General features: G+C 42.2%; 1 protein-coding gene across 12 annotated transcripts in view; it reads left to right on the top strand.

Annotated features, from left to right (window-relative positions):
• The first annotated feature begins 5872 nt into the window (after nucleotides 1-5872).
• The window catches only part of Epb41l3 (erythrocyte membrane protein band 4.1 like 3), a 139335-nt gene continuing 127715 nt past the window's right edge, over nucleotides 5873-17492 (top strand). For 6 of the 12 annotated variants that reach the window (XM_029564297.1, XM_029564296.1, XM_029564294.1 and 3 more), the window contains exon 1: nucleotides 5887-6081. The gene's annotated coding sequence lies outside the window, so the exon portion shown is untranslated. Of the gene's footprint in view, nucleotides 6082-17492 lie in introns of all 12 variants that reach the window. The other 6 variants (XM_029564290.1, XM_029564291.1, XM_029564292.1 and 3 more) reach the window with 5 other exon arrangements.

Genomic DNA, 17492 nt, shown 5'->3' with positions numbered 1-17492 from the left:
ACACTCTTCTGTCCTAACACTCTGCCACCCATAGGACCATTGACACCAATTGGTCACCTGGATTAGCTGCTCTAGAGATTCAATTTGTTATAATCACTTGGGGAATTGTTACCCTACCCCAGAGCTTCTGATTTGCCTGGACCTCCACCCAGAAATTTGCATTATTAATGAATACCCCAGATGATTCTAATGCAAATGGTGCAACTATGCGTATTGATAAGCTGACTGAGACAAACAACCAAGAAAGCTGTTTGCAGACAAATGTTCTTTCCAATCCATACCATCTGTAAATGAGTCAGCCTTGGATATTCAGGCAAATCCCTAGTACCTGTCTTAAACAGGGCAGAGGCAACTGTTATGGCTTGTTTTCAAAAACCTTTGACCTACTACACAAATTGATTTGAAGTGGCACAGCCATTTTGGATGTTTTCATTGATTCTCAGTTTCTCTGGAAGTTATGGACTACAGTGAAATCACATTTGCAGGTTCAGCCCATCCTGATGAAGAATAGGTCAGTGACACACTGGAAAAGGGAAAAAGGCTTAAAAATAGGAACCTAATTAAGAAACAAAGCTGACTGAATATTCTTGGAGCATATTGCTGGAGGCATCCTATTCTGTGAAGGCAACCATTACAGATTGCCTAAAGAGGGCAATGTATACCTGGAGATAGAGGGAAGGTCAGCCAGCCAGCCTTCTGAATGCCTCTTACTACCCACTCCTCAGTTAATTCTTGTAGACAGCCATTGGAAGGAAATGGACTACTGCAAGTTTACCAGAAGTGGAGAGGATGGCTGGGATTTACTGCATGTTTTGGGGAGGAGGGTCAGAGTGAGTAAAATGTTAAGTATATTGCCACAGTTCAACAGAAGTCATCTGTTGAGAGTTGAATTTAGTAATATTACATATTATCAACTTTCATTCTTGATGTTTTTACAGTGTATATTAAATTCACAAATAAAAAACATCCTTAATGTATATTTATTTAGGAATTGAATACAATTACACACTACCAATCCCGTTCTTTTATATATATATTTTGCAATTCTGTTCTTTATGTTGTATATAAAATTCCCAAAGAGAAAACATTCTTAATGGGTTCCTATTTTTATTTAATGGGAGAATAGAATTATCAAGCATTTCAACTCTGCAAAGAACTGAGCATTAGAATAACCCTTACAATTGTATTGGTAGGAATTATTCTATTTGAAATTACCAAAACCTATTTCTGAAATTTAATTGAAACAGGAAAGTTTTAAGAGTATGTTTCACTACAATGACATCTACATAATGTGCATTGGCCCCACTTTTGGCTACTGTAAGAGGAGGAAAAGGAGGCAAACATGGAGTTCTGGTACAACATAGTGATTTCTCTGAATGGTGTGTTAACATGTCAAAACTTGTTCCTTCTCAAATGTACACATTTTTCTACATCTCGTGTTGCATTTGTGCTTACTGGTGGTTTTTAATCTCATCGCACATCTGTGCCTTGCATCTATTCAGACCCTCGAAATGAAGAATACACACCCAAAATGGAGACAGCATCTGGAAGCCTTAATGAGCTATAAACTTAACACTATTCTGAGAACCTAGAAACTCTTAGATGAATTCTTATTTCAGGAGAGGCTTGTTGCTTTTGAATTATGCATTCATCCCTGAATTTTTCTTATTTACCGACTTTAGTTATGCTGTGGCTAAAGATGTTGTATCCTGATTTCAAGGACTTGATATGCAATTCAGGTGCCCGACATTACTCTGCATAAAATAAGCCTCAAATGGTTACTGCAAATGCAGTTAACTTTTTACTAAGGCAGCAGCTTAGACTGAACGAACGAGGACAAATGGTGTGTGATGCCTATACAGTAGCATTTCCAGGATTTGATGGAGCTTCAGTATTCCTTTAATCTTCATGTCTGGAAGATCTTCAGTAGGGATCACTGGTCAGAGTCCCATCATTTCTTTCTGGAATCTTGTGCTTGAGGCTGACAAATATTGCTGTCAAGACAACCTGCACATTCTGTTTGTTCTCACTTTGGTTATCAAGTTAGAGCGATCACTGTCCAGGAAGTAGAGGGCCAATGAGTACCAATGAGCCAGGCATCCACTGCTGCTTGTTTGTGGGTAAAGCCTCAGGGGAGATCCTGCCTCTTCATCCTACCTGAGATGGGATGAACTCCTTTTACCATATCATGGCTATAATTCTGCATGATTGGTTGGCCATCAGGGATACATAACATGTGCTGCAAAACAATTATAGGAAGCTGGAAATACGATTAGTGCTGTAGAGTAAATGAGTGTATGCGTAGAGACTAGAACAGGCACCTTAAGACCTACACAGGAGGGATGGAATCTTTGTCAGCTTTTGGTGAATTTTTGAATTTGCATACTGTTCCATGTAACATCATCTATATAAACCAGGAACTGAAAAATTGAGTCCTATTGCCACATGGCCACTAACTCTGGGACTGTGTGAAAGGCTTTTACATCGTATTTTTGTTATATCTGTTTGGAAATAGACCCCCAAACCACTTCTCTATAACTTATTGGAAATTCACCATGAACATTGCATTAACAAGCATAAAGGCTTCTCTGGAGTCTACATGGCTTTTTTGTAATAGTGAGAAGGGGGCACAGAGAAGTTAAACTTTAAGAAAGTTAATTCAACTGTAATTGATACCTCCACTTCGCATTTACGTTAAACTTTTATTCCCTTCACGTTTATGTATGGAGGAATTCATTATTTCTCAGTGCAGTAAATAGGCTTTTAATATATTGCTCTTACTTAGCAGGTATTAGGATGTGGTGTATCATCTATGTATATATTTACCTCTGTTTTGGTGGGTGCCTGTGTGTGCATTTGCACATGCACTTTTGTGCATGTGCATGTGGAGGTCAACCTTGGATGTTGTTCCTTAGGTGCCATCTACCTTGCTTTTTGAGTCAGGGTCCCTCATTGGCCTGGGACTCATGGATCAGTCCAGGCTGGCTGACCAGCAAGCTCCAGGGATCCTCCTGTCTGCACCTACACAGTGCAGAGATTATAAGTATGTGACACCATGCCTGGCTGTTTTTCCAATTTTTATTTTTAATTTTATGTGCATAAGTCTTTTGACTGTATGTATGTAAGTTCAGCATGTGTGCAATGCACAGGGAGGCCAGAAGAGGGGGGGTCTTATCCCCTGTATAGCTGTTAGCTGTCATGTGGGTGCTAGGAATCCAATCCAGGTTCTCTGCAAGAGTGGTCAGTGCTCTTAACTACTGAGCACTCTCTCCAGCTCCATGCCTGCCTTTTTAATGTGGGTTCTGGGTGATCAAATTCAGACTCTCACGCTTTCAAGGCAAACACTACCAACTAAGCTATTTCCCCAGTCTGTGATGTCTTTGAATTTGATAGAATCCTAGTATCATTGAAGCATAAGGGATTTTGAAAATAGCCCATTTTTCCGTACATAAGGAGACTGCATCCTCAGTGTAAAGAGAGAGTTTAGTTCATTAGTCAATATAGTTTCATTCATTTAGCAAAAACTAAGTTCTGGCTTGCTGTGTACCCAGTGAGGTTCTGTGTGGAGACAGAGATGACTGAGAATTGCTCCTGCATGATAGTAACAAGGCAGAAGGAAGAGTGTGTTAAGCACATGTAAGGAAATTACCATGGGAGCAATGCTTGCTCATGAGTTGGGTGTTTGTTGTTTGTTGTTTCCTCTGTATCTGTGTTAGGAAAACAAAAAGAAATAGTGGATAGCCTTGGTCATGCCCAAAGGGATCCCTAATAATTACTTCCCAGATTCAATATTAATATGCAGCTATTCAGCATTTACTCCAGTTCTTCCTGTGTGCTTGGAAGGGGTGGCTGAGACACTGTCCCATGTAGGCCAGGCTGGCCTCAAATTTGCTCTGTAGCTAGGGAAGACTTTGAGCTTCTGATCCTCCTGCCTCCATCCACCTTCCCAGTTCAAGTGCTGGGATTTACAGGCATGCACCACAACACCAGGGTGATGCAGTGCTGGGGCTTCCTGCATGCTAAGCCAGTGCTCTATCAACTGAGCCCCATTCCCAGCTCTTCCTCCAATTCCTGAACCTGTGGATTATTACAATACATAGTTTTATATCCCTGGCTTTTCAAATAGAATACTTAATATTCTAATATTTATCCCAAGAAAATAGTCATTCATATGCTATCATTGATCTTCATCCCACAAAGATTAAGATTCATGAGTCATGGAGAGAGCAGTTTGCATTCAATTAAAGAAATAACAAAAACACTGCAATGAAATGAATGAAAGTATAAAACCATCTGTGTCTCAAATGATAATGCCAAGTTTGTGTTTGTTGTAAACAGATACGATTCGTGCAAGTCGACTGTCATTGTGCACACAGATAATGATAAATCCTATCTTCATTCACAGATATATGTAACACACATACCACATATATGAACATATGACACATATATGTCTCAAAAGTAACATAGGTGGCCTCCAAATATACCCGGTATTTGAATTTTACCTGTATTTGAAAGGCATTCTGGGTCCTTGTTACCCCGGCTCTTGGATCTGTGCCACTGGGTCATCCCACCTGCAGCCTGGTATTTGCCCATCTGCCCCAGCCTGTGCAGTGCCATCAGGTTATTTTTTTTTTTCCTAAGCATGACTTAAGTCACACCATCTTGCTGAATATTTCCCAAATCTGTGCATCTTCTACAAAGCACAGGCCCCTAAATCCCACTGCAGCACAGCATAATTTTCTAACCTTCTCTCCTCATACAGGACGACAAAATGCCCTCCTCTCCAGTCAAGGCAATGAGATGTCACCTCCCTTTTTAAAAAATGAAGTTGCTCCAATTCTAGCAAACCCAGGCCAAGTCTCCCCACCTCCTCAGGCCTGCTGACTGAGCAACCCGCTCACTCTACCGGAGGGATTTCTTTTTGCACAGTATCTTTGACATCCATTAGTAAATTCAATAGTTTGAGAATCTTTCTTTCTGTCCCTTAATGAGTCCTAAGCTCCAGGACAATGACTAGGTGATTTGGAAAACAGCTTAAAAGTCTTAAAGAAACATGTCAGGATTCCTTGGCTAGAGCCTAGAGGATGTGAGATGACCAGAGAAGGTAATGATTATTTTTCACCCCTCAAAGTAAGAACAGCTGTTCTAACCTTTTCAGCAGAAGCTTTATAGATAGATGCTGGGAAGAAGCCAGTAGCGAGTTGCTGACAAGACAGGAAACCTCTGTATCATCCATTAGCTCAGTTTCTCTATTAACTTAAATTTCCAGAGCACCCAACCCTTGTAAGGCACATCCAATTATTTTTATTATTTATTTATTTAATTTATATTCATTCATTCATTCATTCATTCATTCATTCATTCATTCATTCTTCCCAAAAGAAGAGAGGGGGGGAAATACTGCAGTCCTTAAGCCAATAGAGAACTCACCCGAAGGTCAAGAACATCCCCTCCCTCCATTCTCACCGAGGGTGTGCGCAAAAGGAGAGGAGGGGACCAGAGGCCCAGCAATCATGTAAGTCTAAATCCTAAATTCATTCATTCATTCATTCATTCATTCATTCATTCATTCTTCCCAAAAGAAGAGAGGGGGGGAAATACTGCAGTCCTTAAGCCAATAGAGAACTCACCCGAAGGTCAAGAACATCCCCTCCCTCCATTCTCACCGAGGGTGTGCGCAAAAGGAGAGGAGGGGACCAGAGGCCCAGCAATCATGTAAGTCTAAATCCTAAGACTCAGGCCATTGGCAGCTGTCTCAGGAGCGGTCCCCAGAGCCTGACCCTGCACCAGGAGAGGGGCAACTGTTCCAACCTGTCCTGGAGTACTGCGGAGGCGCCCTCCCCCGCGCCCGGGAGTCGAGTCGGGCCGAGGTTGGCTGTCTGCTCGCGGTGTCTGGGCGTGGGCCCCCGCCGCAGCTCCGCGGAGCCTCCGTGTCTCCTGCGAAGGGGCGGGGGGAGCGGCGAGAGCCCGGGGCTGCGGCTTCCTCCCCGCGCCGAGTCTCCTGCGCATCGCCAAGCAGGACGCCAGCCCGAGCCGGGTCCCCACACCGCGGCGCGCCCGGCCTGCAGCCCACCCCAGGTAACTTTTCTGCCTCTTCCCGTGGAGAGGATGGCGGGGGCTTCGCTTCCCGAGGTTCGGGGGACCAGCCCCGGCCGGCCGCGAGGCGCGCACGGCTGTGCGGGGTCGCGCAGCCGGGGTCCCCAGGGCCCCCGTCCACCCGCCGGCCCGGGACCCTGCGGGCCGAACCGCTGCGCTGCCTCCGCCACACCGCAGCATCGCAGCTCGTGCTGGGCCGGCGCACTCTGCCGCGGTTCGGGGGACCTCCTGGAGCGGGGGCGAAGGGGGCGGTAGGGCCCCCGCGTCCCTCTCCGGCTATCTGCGCGCCGCGCGGGGTCGGGGCGCCATGTTTTGAGTGTTCCCGGGCGGGGGGGGGGGCGACACTGCGGCGCCGCCCAGGCGGGAGGGACCGTGCGCCCCCGAGCTGATCCCGGGCGGTCGCGGCTGGGCCGGAGCATCCTGGCTGCGCGGCGGGGCCGGCCGCTTTTATGTAACTTGCCTCCTTCCCTGAACTGGGGCACCGTCCCCAGGCCGGCGGCGAGCGCTGAGGAGGGAGCGCGTACAGCCAGGTGGCCACGGGCCTGGACACCTGCGGGCTCCGGGCCCCTCGGCGGCTCCCGGGTGCAGACGGCCTGCGGACCCTCGCGCTGCGCGCTCACCTGGAGCCTGCGGGACTGCCAGCCGCCCTGGAGGGGTGGCCTAGGCTACTCTGCGGAGGTGGGGGCGGGGACGCTGGAGTCGGGGGGTCCCTGCCACTTCCTGCCAGTGCTCCCGAGTCAAGGGGCTTGCTTTCTCGGGGTTCCCCTCAAATCTCCCCCCTGCTTCCCCCCCCCCCCCCCCCCCCCTCCCCGCGGCAAGTTCACTGCTTCTGCAATGCGGTGGGTGTGGTTACCTACTAGATTGCAACTGTGGTCTTTTGCGGTGGGAGCAACCTTGCCCTTTCCGTTTTCTGATTTACCAATCTGAACTTTTCTGGGGGATTTTTTCCTCTATCTTTTCCGGCTGGGGTTCAAGTTGAGACGAGTTCGCGAGAACAAATAGAAAGATAAAGGAAACATGTGGTATTAATTACGCGTGGAGGCTGGGCTGAGAAATCCTGGGAGGGCCACGTAGTCCTGCTAATCGCGCAGGCAATGCTTCCATTACGTGTTTAAGTTGGCGTTTCAGCTCTAATTTTACATTAGTTTTGCAGAATTGCTTTTGCAGACATCTCTGGCTGTCTTTTTTGGGGGAGGGGGTGCTTTTGGGGGGTCTTTGAAGTGACCACAAGTGCTGGAGTTACTGTTGGTAACGTAACCCAAGTTAAGAAAGTCGTCACATCGAGTCTAAAAGACATTTATTTTTTTGCATTTTACACTGGTTTTTAGAGCGTCAAAGAAACAAAAATGATAAAACTCCACCTATAGCTGTGAGCCATGAATGCTGTACCAATTATAGCAGAGGAGGACATGAAACCTAAGTGAATCCTGGGAACAAGGAAGTGATTTGAGGATCTATCTTGGCTCAGCAAGGGAGGTTTATTTTATTTATTTATTTATTTTAACTGCATGTTCACTCTAGCATCAACTTTTCAAACTTTAGTTATTGTGAGAGGAACTAAATTGTAAATCAAAGAAGCATGACTGTCATTTGTTAATTTCTAAGACTGATAAAAAACTGAATGCTAAATAGTGACTTACATTATGATTTTCTGATGGGTTAGAAAAGCAAAATAATTAGGTACACAAGCCACTTGTAAATCGGTCTAGCTAATACACTTGGTAAATTCTTTTTGCAAAACGGAGCATATTTTCTAAGTGATTTATCTGTACCAAGAACAGTGGCCACTTTAATTTGTAAACCCCCTTTTAGTCCAAGGATTGTGGAGTTACGGGTCAAAGGTCAGTGTCTTTAGGTTAGAAGCAGTATTTGTCAGTTCTTGTTAGGTTCTTGGACTTGGGCCAATTTTCACTTGTGTGGGAAGACAAGATGAAGGATTTTTTTTTTTTCTGGATCAGATGAGATTTGTGTATATTAAACATTTATAACAGAATGTATGAAATCTGGTGAGGGGGGGCTATGGGAGGGTGCCAGTGGGGAAGGGGGTATAAAGATGATTAAGATGTTCTGTACGAAAACATAAAAATTCAATAAAATTTACAAAAATAAATTTGATTGGTAAAATGCGCTAAGGGAACACGAGGTGGATGAGGGGTGTCTACCAGTGTCCCGAGAGAGAAGATGCTGCCACTGTTCTCTGAATCCTGACTTGACTGTGCTAGATTAAGTGTGGAGAAACTTAATGTACCAGTGTTTTCTTCTCTTTTATAGAATGTCCATTCATCCTTTAAATTAGTGCTTTAAAAGTTCTACAATTGACAAAGTAGAATTCATGCCTCACATGCTAGTATAAGACAAATTCCAACAGTAGGTTGAAAATAATGTTTTCTTTCTGTCTGTGAGAATTCAGCTATAATGAAGAGAGGTTTCTTAAGTAGAATACCCTGGTCATCTTTGATTCTAACCTTCTCTTCCAAGCACCCCATCACAATTTTCCTCTTTGAATGCCAACTTTATTATGGAATATAGACTCCCCATTGAAACCCATGCATCAAATTTATCTTCAGCACCACTTCATTTAGAGAGATCCTTAACGGTGCTGGTGCAGCATCTCTTTCTTTCAAAAAGCTCACTAGCTGCTAATTTGTTGGGAATTCATCAGACACTCAGGGCTCTTGGAGCGCTCTGTTGTCATTTCATTTGTCCTGTAAAGGATTATGTGTTCAGAAGCAGGGACTGGAGCAGTGAGGTCATTGCTCTGGCTGAGGCTGTGACATCACTATGGCTCAAAGGAAATAAGGGTGGGGCAGGCAAAACCGAACCATCTAAAGCCTCTTGCTGCCTTTAACTTTGCCTGATGAACGGAGACTCTCTCACATCGAACGCCACAAGGTATTGTTCGGATGTTAGAGAATGTGTCTTAAAGATCAGAGTTTTTGGTGAAATAGTAGAGATCATTTACTATTCCTGTTACACAGGAAAATACTGTTATTTTTTTTTAAGGGCCATTTAAAAGTTAAAGAACCAGTGAGTGTTTTAATTTATTCACTTAGTTAATAGTTCCTCCTTTTCTTTGTACTGATAGCATTCTAATTAAAAATTTGGGTTAGATTATTAGGGTTGTTTTTTAAGGTATGTTTTACTATCTGTTACTATTTTTTACCTTCTGGGTAAGCAATGTCCGTTATGTATTTTAAAGTGATTTGCTTGCTGTTGGCAATTGGAAAAAAATGTAAAAGCTAAAGATCTTACAACCTTAGAAGATCTCAACACTAAGTGATTTCCATTTTAGTTTCATTTTTATTTGCCAACTGTTTATAATTGGTTATTTTAATCCTCAAGTAGAATTCTAATGTGGAAATGGTCAGAGACATGGCTCATCTAAAGTAGTGCCTAATAAATGATCAAAGGAAGGTTGGATTGTAAAACTGTGAAGTACATTTGATATTTGATTTTTGAGCATACAGTGATCTGAGCATGAGAAAGAACCACAACCCAGCTGCAGATGCCTTTTGTGTAGCCCTTTGCAAAGATGACTGTCCTATTTTCCATGAGTGTATTGTGCCTATGGGAACTTAGGGCAGTTCAGTGATCCAGCTATTCTAGAACACATTTCCAAAGTAAAGTCTAAGGTGGGGGGGGGGAGAGAGGAGAGAGAGAGGGAGGGAGAGAGAGAGAGAGAGAGAGAGAGAGAGGAGGAGAGAGGGGGGCGGAGACAGGAGGAGGGGGAGGAGAGAGAGGAGGAGGAAGAGAGAGAGAGAGAGAGAGAGAGAGAGAGAGAGAGAGAGAGAAATGGTGGAGCAGACAAGTTGAAATTAGGTCCCAGGACTACATATCACTTGGTTGAAATATCTTTAGCACTGCAGCTTTAGGTCTTGAGATGATTGGTCAAATTTCACACTATAGGACTGGAAGCTTCTATTAACACCAAAGCCCTATTTCTTTTGTAATTTGCAGTATGGAGGAAAAGCTGATAACTTAATTTTTAGATTGCTCACATTTTGATATATTGTTCTTATAGCCTTCCTTACAAACCACACATATACAAGTGTGTGTGTGTAACACACACATACACACATGGGTGGGAGGAGGGTCTGTGTTAGACCTTAGAAACAATTGGTAATACCTAACCCTCCTGTGTTCATTTTTTTCCTTTCAGTTGTACTGGTGAGTGCATGATATGAGTAGGGACTTATTTCTCTTGGGATTTCATCCCCAAACCGGAGTCAAATAGAGTTCTGACCCTTAAAGCATTCAGTAAGCATTTATGGAGCGGAATAAGAAATGGGGCCGTTTTTGACATCTCATTTAAAAATAAAGGTTTGGGAAGCATCACTGCTATGCCAGGTTATGTGTGTAGTCATTATTTTTAATAGCAGGGGTGTCTTCATAACCACCTCATAGCTCTCTGTAGCTCAAACTGTGTGGGTTCCAGAGGTTTTGCTGTACCAGAGAAGAGCATACTGCAGGTATTATGGGAAAAGAAGAGTAGTGCCTTTGAAGGGTGAACTGCTGGGGTTCTGCTTCTCCACTAGCTCTATTTGGTGTCAAGAAGAACCAGTGTAAGGGGATGCTCTCTCAGAGGAGGAGAGGAAGCTGTAGGAAGGGACAGAAGCTGAAGTGGTTCAGTGCTGGGAGATGGCATCGATTTTGCCTCCAAATCATAAAAGAAAAACATTTCTGTGATATGTGGTCATTTTTGTATATACATTATTTGTATTCTCAAGTGGTGAGTTTTCTGTATTATATTCATCATTTCTAAAACCCATCGTCCCACATTTAAAATATCAAACACTGGGGTATGTTTTGCAATGTCAGGCATGTGGCAGAGGAAACTGACAACCTCATTCATAGATTAAGACTGTGCATTGAAAATTGGAGAGTAGATGCTAGCTGATCTTATGGAAGTTCTGGAGACAGCAATGGAGCCCACTTGCATTGCGCTTGGTGACATATAAGTGGCATCATGTGGAGAAGCATGAGTAGACAAGCACTGTAGCAGAGGTGGTTCTGTATATAGAGATTTGGGGAACATCTGGCTGACTTTGTTTTGCTTGTGTTTCCTTTATGCATTCAATACCTAAAAGAGTCTAAAAACTCTTTAATTCAGAGAATTGAAGTTCCAGTTTTTTAAAGATGTATGAGTCATAGCTTAATTGGCAGAGTGCTATGAAACATAATGTTATCTCATAATCAATGATGTCATGACTTTCATAAAATATGGCTTTTCACATTTATGAATTATGATAGTGTTCAGTCCCTGTCAGCTTAAAAAGGAAACATTTATTTTGACCCCTGGTTTTGTGGGTTTCAATCCATGGTCTTTGGTCTGTTGCTTTTGGTCCTGTGGTGAAAGCAGCATATCATGGTAGAAGTTATAAAACAAACTACTTACCTCATGCCACAGGGAGTGAAAGGAGAGAGAAGGATCCCAGTATCACCTTCAAAAGAGCCTCCTCAGCCAACCTAACTCCCTTAAATTAGGCCCCGCCTCTTAAATGGTTCCATTACCTCCCAATAATGCCACAGACAGAGCACCAAAGCTTCAACAATGGGCCTTTCTGGAACATTCCAGATCTGAACTATCTGTATGTTTTTAATGCTTTATGATTTTGAGTGCTCACTTACATGGCCTTTTATATGCATTAGGTGACTGTGTTTCTTAGGTAAGCCATTTTATGGGGAAAATGTGCTGAGTGGTCTTCGCTTTCATTTTTGAGTTTATCATTTCATTCCTTGGTAAATAGTTGGGTTTTGATAGCGATTAGGCACCAAAAAGACATCCCAAATTGGGCAGTCCAGAAGCCAGGAGACCCCAGATTAACTAGGAATTGTTCTTTATGCTGGAAATCAGTGTGAGATGAATCTAAGGGTGGAGTGTGTGACTTGATTGTGGAAGATTTTGGATGTTTTGGACTTTGATGTGTAGTAGGGAGCCATTGAAAGTGTTTGAGTAGGAAAAGAGAAAATTCACTGGTCAATACGTGTAGAATCTAGAAACAGATAGTTTTTTCTTAATGAATAATCCAAGTTTTGTTTTTTTTTCCTTCCAGAAATTGAGTTGCTCGAGTGTTTCCTTTCAGGGGCTATTTCGGCAGTTAGTCCCACATGAATATTTTGTCAGCATATGTAATTGGAGGTTAAATATTACTTTTGGACTGTTAGAGGTGACAATGAGATGTGCAGAAGATGGGCCAATTTTCCTTTTTATTTATTCTTTCAGTTAACATATCTTCATTTCAGTTATTAAAAATAATATACACTGATTTTTAAAATGTGTTCTGATAGTACTGAAACAAAGAAATCTCATCATCTGGAGAAACAGAAACATACTATACTGTTTTGGACAAACATCTTTCTAAATCAACCTGTGTGAAAGCATCTTTTCCAGTGGGTCTTGAAATCAAAAATGCCTGGCTTGGGTGTTCCATCTCTCTGTTTAGTAATGATATACCATTAGTCATTTCTCTTCTCTTCCTAAATTCTTTACTCATTTATAAAATGTCCATTAAACTTATTCTCCAAGACACAGGCAAACACTGCTTATGATGCCTGTTATACTGTTAGCGCTTGGTAAACAGCAGAAGTGCTATTTTGCATATATACAGATTCGTATGCTTGTATGATATTTCAGGAAGATACACTTCTCTCTTAAACACTACTATACAATCATTCTCTTTTTTATGTAAGTAGTATTCCTGAAGAAGATTTTTAATGTATATAAATCTTTACTCACATTGTTGTCTTTAATGGTAACAAAATATTTTCTCCTGGTCCTATGTAATACTTGTGAAGGATCATTACCTTAATGATAACAACAGCCATGTGAAGTCTTGTCATCAAGCCCTGCCTCCTCCTGCTCCTTGCTGCCTGCACTATTCATCATTCTCTTCTAATCTGAACATCAGAAAGCTTGTCCTGAAACCCGACAGTAAGCACAATTAAAATCTCTAAGGATAATTATGTATGCCTCTCTGTTATGTGTGAACATTTAGCTTTAGCGAATGAAAAATAACCAGACTTTGACTATATATTTCTTGATTTCTTCCTTTGAATTTTAACAACATTGCCTCCTAGAGAGCTGACCTTACCCTGTTCACTCTAATCCAAGTTCCCGGGTACATGCTGTCCCTCTTCCTTACCTGCTGCTATGCCCCAAGAGGCCTCAAACCTAACAGCCTGCCCTTGACTAGAATCCTTAGAGTAGGAGGCGGATGTGTTAAGGGGACTCTAGGTCCTAGCCTAAGCTTCCCTTTGGTTGTTTCTGTTTCCTTTTTGTTTTGAGTTCTGAATTCTTCCTTTGTCCTCAGCAGTATAGTGATAACAAATATCAGCTGCAGTACACAGATCTCATAGAAATTCTCCAGAGATGCAGGCCTCTCCGTTATGTTAGTCACAAATGCAAGGTGTGGGCTGGTTGTCAGCTTACACAGACCCCTGTTCTCCTAGATAAAGAAGACTGTTATGATCCCAAGGGTGGCGCTATTGGGAATGGAGTGCTGTAGATTTCTGCTAAATCATGCTCTTATGGAGTTTGTAAGCTCAAGGCCATACACTAAGACTTGTTTGCTTTGATGTGATTTGTACCTGGAGCTTTTACATAACAGAGATACAGGTTTGTTTGTTTGTTTTCTTACCAGTTTCATTATAGAGATTTGTTCTCACTCTCTTACTTATTTTATGTGTATGCATGTATTGCCTGCATGTAGGTAAGTGCACCCATGCCTTGCAATGCCCATGGAGGTCAAAAGAGACTGTCAGATCCCCTGGGACTGGAGTTACAGACAGTTGTTAGCTGCCATGTGGGTGCTGGGATTCAAACCTGGGTCTTCTGCAAGAACAACCAGTGTTCTTAACTGCCGAGCCATCTCTCCAGCCCCTACTCTCGTATTTTTAAAATACTTTTGTTAGTCAGCTTTCTATCACTGTGACAAAACACCTGAAGTAATCAGCTTATAAGGAGAAAAATTTTATTCTGATCACAACCAGATCTCAGTTCATAGTTACTTGGTCCTGCGGCCTTGGACATGTGGCAAAGCAGCATATCCTGGAAGGAATGCATGACAAAGGAAAGTTGCTTTACCTCATGGGGGTTGGAAAGTGAAAAAGGGCCACATCCCCAGTGTCCTCTTCAAGGCCACACCTCCACTGCCCTAACTTCCTCTCACTAGGCCCAACCTCCTAATAAATAGTATTACAGGATGTTAATGAAGCCTTTAGCATATGGGTCTTTAGGGAACATTTAAGAGCAATGATCATAATTTTCTATTTTTGTCTAAGTATAGTGCTTGGAAAATAGAGTTGACTTATTTGTGTAGCCTAAGGCATTTGAAATCATTGAGATTAGAGAGCAGTAGCCCCTGGAGAGCAGCTAGGAGTCAGAGAAAACAGTGAAACACCTGTGGACCAGGAACTAGTTATCTCTGGAAATCTCTCCACCTCTCCAGTGCCCAGCTCTGAAGTGGTGATGGTGCTACCTAAAGGGTAGCACTTGTTAGTCATCTAGATGAGAGTAGAATGGGTAGGCACATTGTAAGTAGTACATTGCAATTGTGGCATGCATATATATATATATATATATATAGTCCCCTGTTTTGTTTAATAGGGACCAATGTCAGGACTTTGCATCCAAAGATGCCTCTCAAAAAGCCTATAGGATTTTATGACAGTCTATGAAAAATCTCCAGACTCCAAAAGATGGCTCTCCAGGAGAACATAGAATTTTGTCAAGTATGAGACTCCCAATGACAATAGAGGTTTGCAAAGAATGAGACACAATGGATTTCAAATGCAGCAGAATTACCTGGGGGAGTTTGTGGAAAAGTGATTTCTAGGGATCATCTGCCAGTTCTTCTTTAGTGTGTCTGGCATTGGATCCAGGCAGTATCCAGTAGGATCTTCAGTGGCATCTGATGCAAGTGGTCCCTGGAACATGTTTTGATTGAGATTGTCTTAAAGACTCTTGACTCAATGACTCTCCAACTTACTGGCTGTTGTTAGGGAAAGATTTACTCTAGGAAGACAATACACTGTAATAAATAGTACTGATGTTTAAGAGAGTGCTATACATTGAGCAAAGAGCCCTGGCCATAGACGCAGAATGTCTGGGTGTCATTATGGCTGTTCCATCATTTCCAACTTTTATTGCCCTGAGAAATTATATAAAATTTAGAAGTTTAAAGAAGTAGAATAAAAGGATTAATTTTGTTATCTATTAAATAGGGATAATTGTAGCAATTATGTAGCCAAATGGTCAGGAGGATTAAGTAAGAGTTGAAAAGGAAGTACGGTTCTTGATATGTCTATAGTTGGGGATAATTTTTTGTTATTGATAAGGAAGTGAAATGATAGTGAAGAAGAGATTCTTCTCTGAGTAGATAGAATTATTTGATCAAAGTCATAGCTGGGAATATAACTTAGTGATAAAGCATTTGCCTAACATGTTAGAGGCCCTGAATTTAATCCCTGCTACCCCCAAAGCTGGGGCGGGGGTGACTCCCACAGAGCTATCTGGGTTTTGCAGATATTCTCAGGGTATTGTGAGGTGCTTGTATATGTGAGACTTAAGATTCAAGCTTTGCGTTCATTACAGATGTGATGTTTAATATTATTAATATCAGGCTGCTAGCATTTTCCTTTCTAGTCATATCCAAGAAACACACATAATTAATGTCAGTCATTATTCAGATTGGACCCATTTCTTAGAATCTGAAGTAGAATTCATGGGAAAACGATAGTCTTTGGAGCTTTAGCTGCCACCTGAGAGCATGGCACCACATGCTGCTGAGCTACCAACCCTGTGAGTGTCACCCTCCTGCAGGCATTGGCTTCCACCTCCAGGCCTTATCACCCTTGCAAAATTGAAGATGTCTCTAAGAAAACCTTAGCATTAAGACAAGATGTTTGAAAAGATCTTTGGTCAAGGATGAAATATACATATAGTAGTAGATTAAACTTCATAATTTTTCCCACTCAATTTCTAGTAAAATTATTATGTGGAAATATTTTTTAGTTGTACTGGATTGCTGTCAGACCTGTTATTTCTGCATGTGCTCATTTAAGAGTTGGATTTCAGTTTGGTGTTTTTCTTGCCTGGGGCTTTTCCTGGCTAGAATTATAAAATGTCTTATTTGGTGACATGAGTGTAGTCAGGTACCTGTACTGCTGGTCTGATCAGATACAGCCCCCTAGGCTCCATATCTGAGTGGACATTTTACTATCCCCCAAGAGGAATCAGGGGCAGCTTTAGAATTATCTTGTCTGCAGGAACCATTTCAAGCGCCTCTCAGCCTAAAGAAACAGCAACAGAAAACCAAGCCATCCTTTGCCTCCACTTCCTCCTTCAGTGCCGGTGTTTCTTCTCAATTCTTGGCTATTCGCCAAACCTTTTGAGATTATGATTTTTCCAGGCAGGATACTCACTTGGTCAAAGAGATAGAAGGAAAACAGATTCACCAGGGAGTAAGGAGATGGAGATGACTCACATATTAAAGTTCCTGCAGCCTCAGGCATGATGTTGATGTCTGGCCGCCACATGCATGCACACACGTACACACACCCACATTGACAAGCATAATATGTATGTGTGTGTCTGTCACATGCACATAAAATAAAACAATTCACCAAAGTGTTCTAAAACACATTTGCACAGAGAAGACCTAAAACACATGTAAAAATGGAACACTTCAACCTTTGTAAAGTGTCGTTCTTTGAACCTTTATCCATTTATTTGTCTTTTCCATGAATACTTACACAGTGCTTACTCCACACCATATTCTGTGCTAGGTTTGCAATAATGGGCGTGACAGATCTGGATGAATCAGGCAGTGCTCTTTGGGAACATGCATTTTAAGTAGAAACACGCAATCAACAAGTATAATTTCAAATAGCAGTGGATGCTGTGAGCAAGAAGGGGTTCTGGGAACTCTGAGAATAGAGGGCATCTTTAGATACTGTCAGTGTTTTATCATTGTAGGCTACCTTTCTCTGCCAGCGTGATGTCAATTATAGATTGTACGTGGTATCAGGCAGGGACGACTTCTTCAGTCATTCCTGTCTTTTAGCCTGCTACAATGCCTGCTTCAGACTGTCACCAGTTAACTACTGAATAAATATCTCTTCCTCTTGTTGCTTTCTTCTTGGACCTTTCTTTACCCTATAATTGTGACTTGGAATGTGCATTCTCTATTTTCTTACTTAAAATTTATTTTTCCTGCCATTCTCCTGAGGTGCTGATGTGCAATAAAGTTGAAGTTTTATGAATCGTTCTTTGTAGGACCTTTCCCAGAGTTTGTACTTCAGTTTAAAATTGTAATTTTATAATCTTTCTCTTTTTAAAAAGATATTTTATTTGTTGATCAGTTCTAGGAGTGGAACTGGTGGAACTTTTGGGA

Source organism: Nannospalax galili, unplaced genomic scaffold (genome assembly GCF_000622305.1).
Source record: "Nannospalax galili isolate Female #2095 unplaced genomic scaffold, S.galili_v1.0 scaffold155, whole genome shotgun sequence".
Classification (NCBI taxonomy): Eukaryota; Metazoa; Chordata; class Mammalia; order Rodentia; family Spalacidae; genus Nannospalax; species Nannospalax galili.
This window is presented reverse-complemented; position numbering and strand designations above follow the sequence as displayed.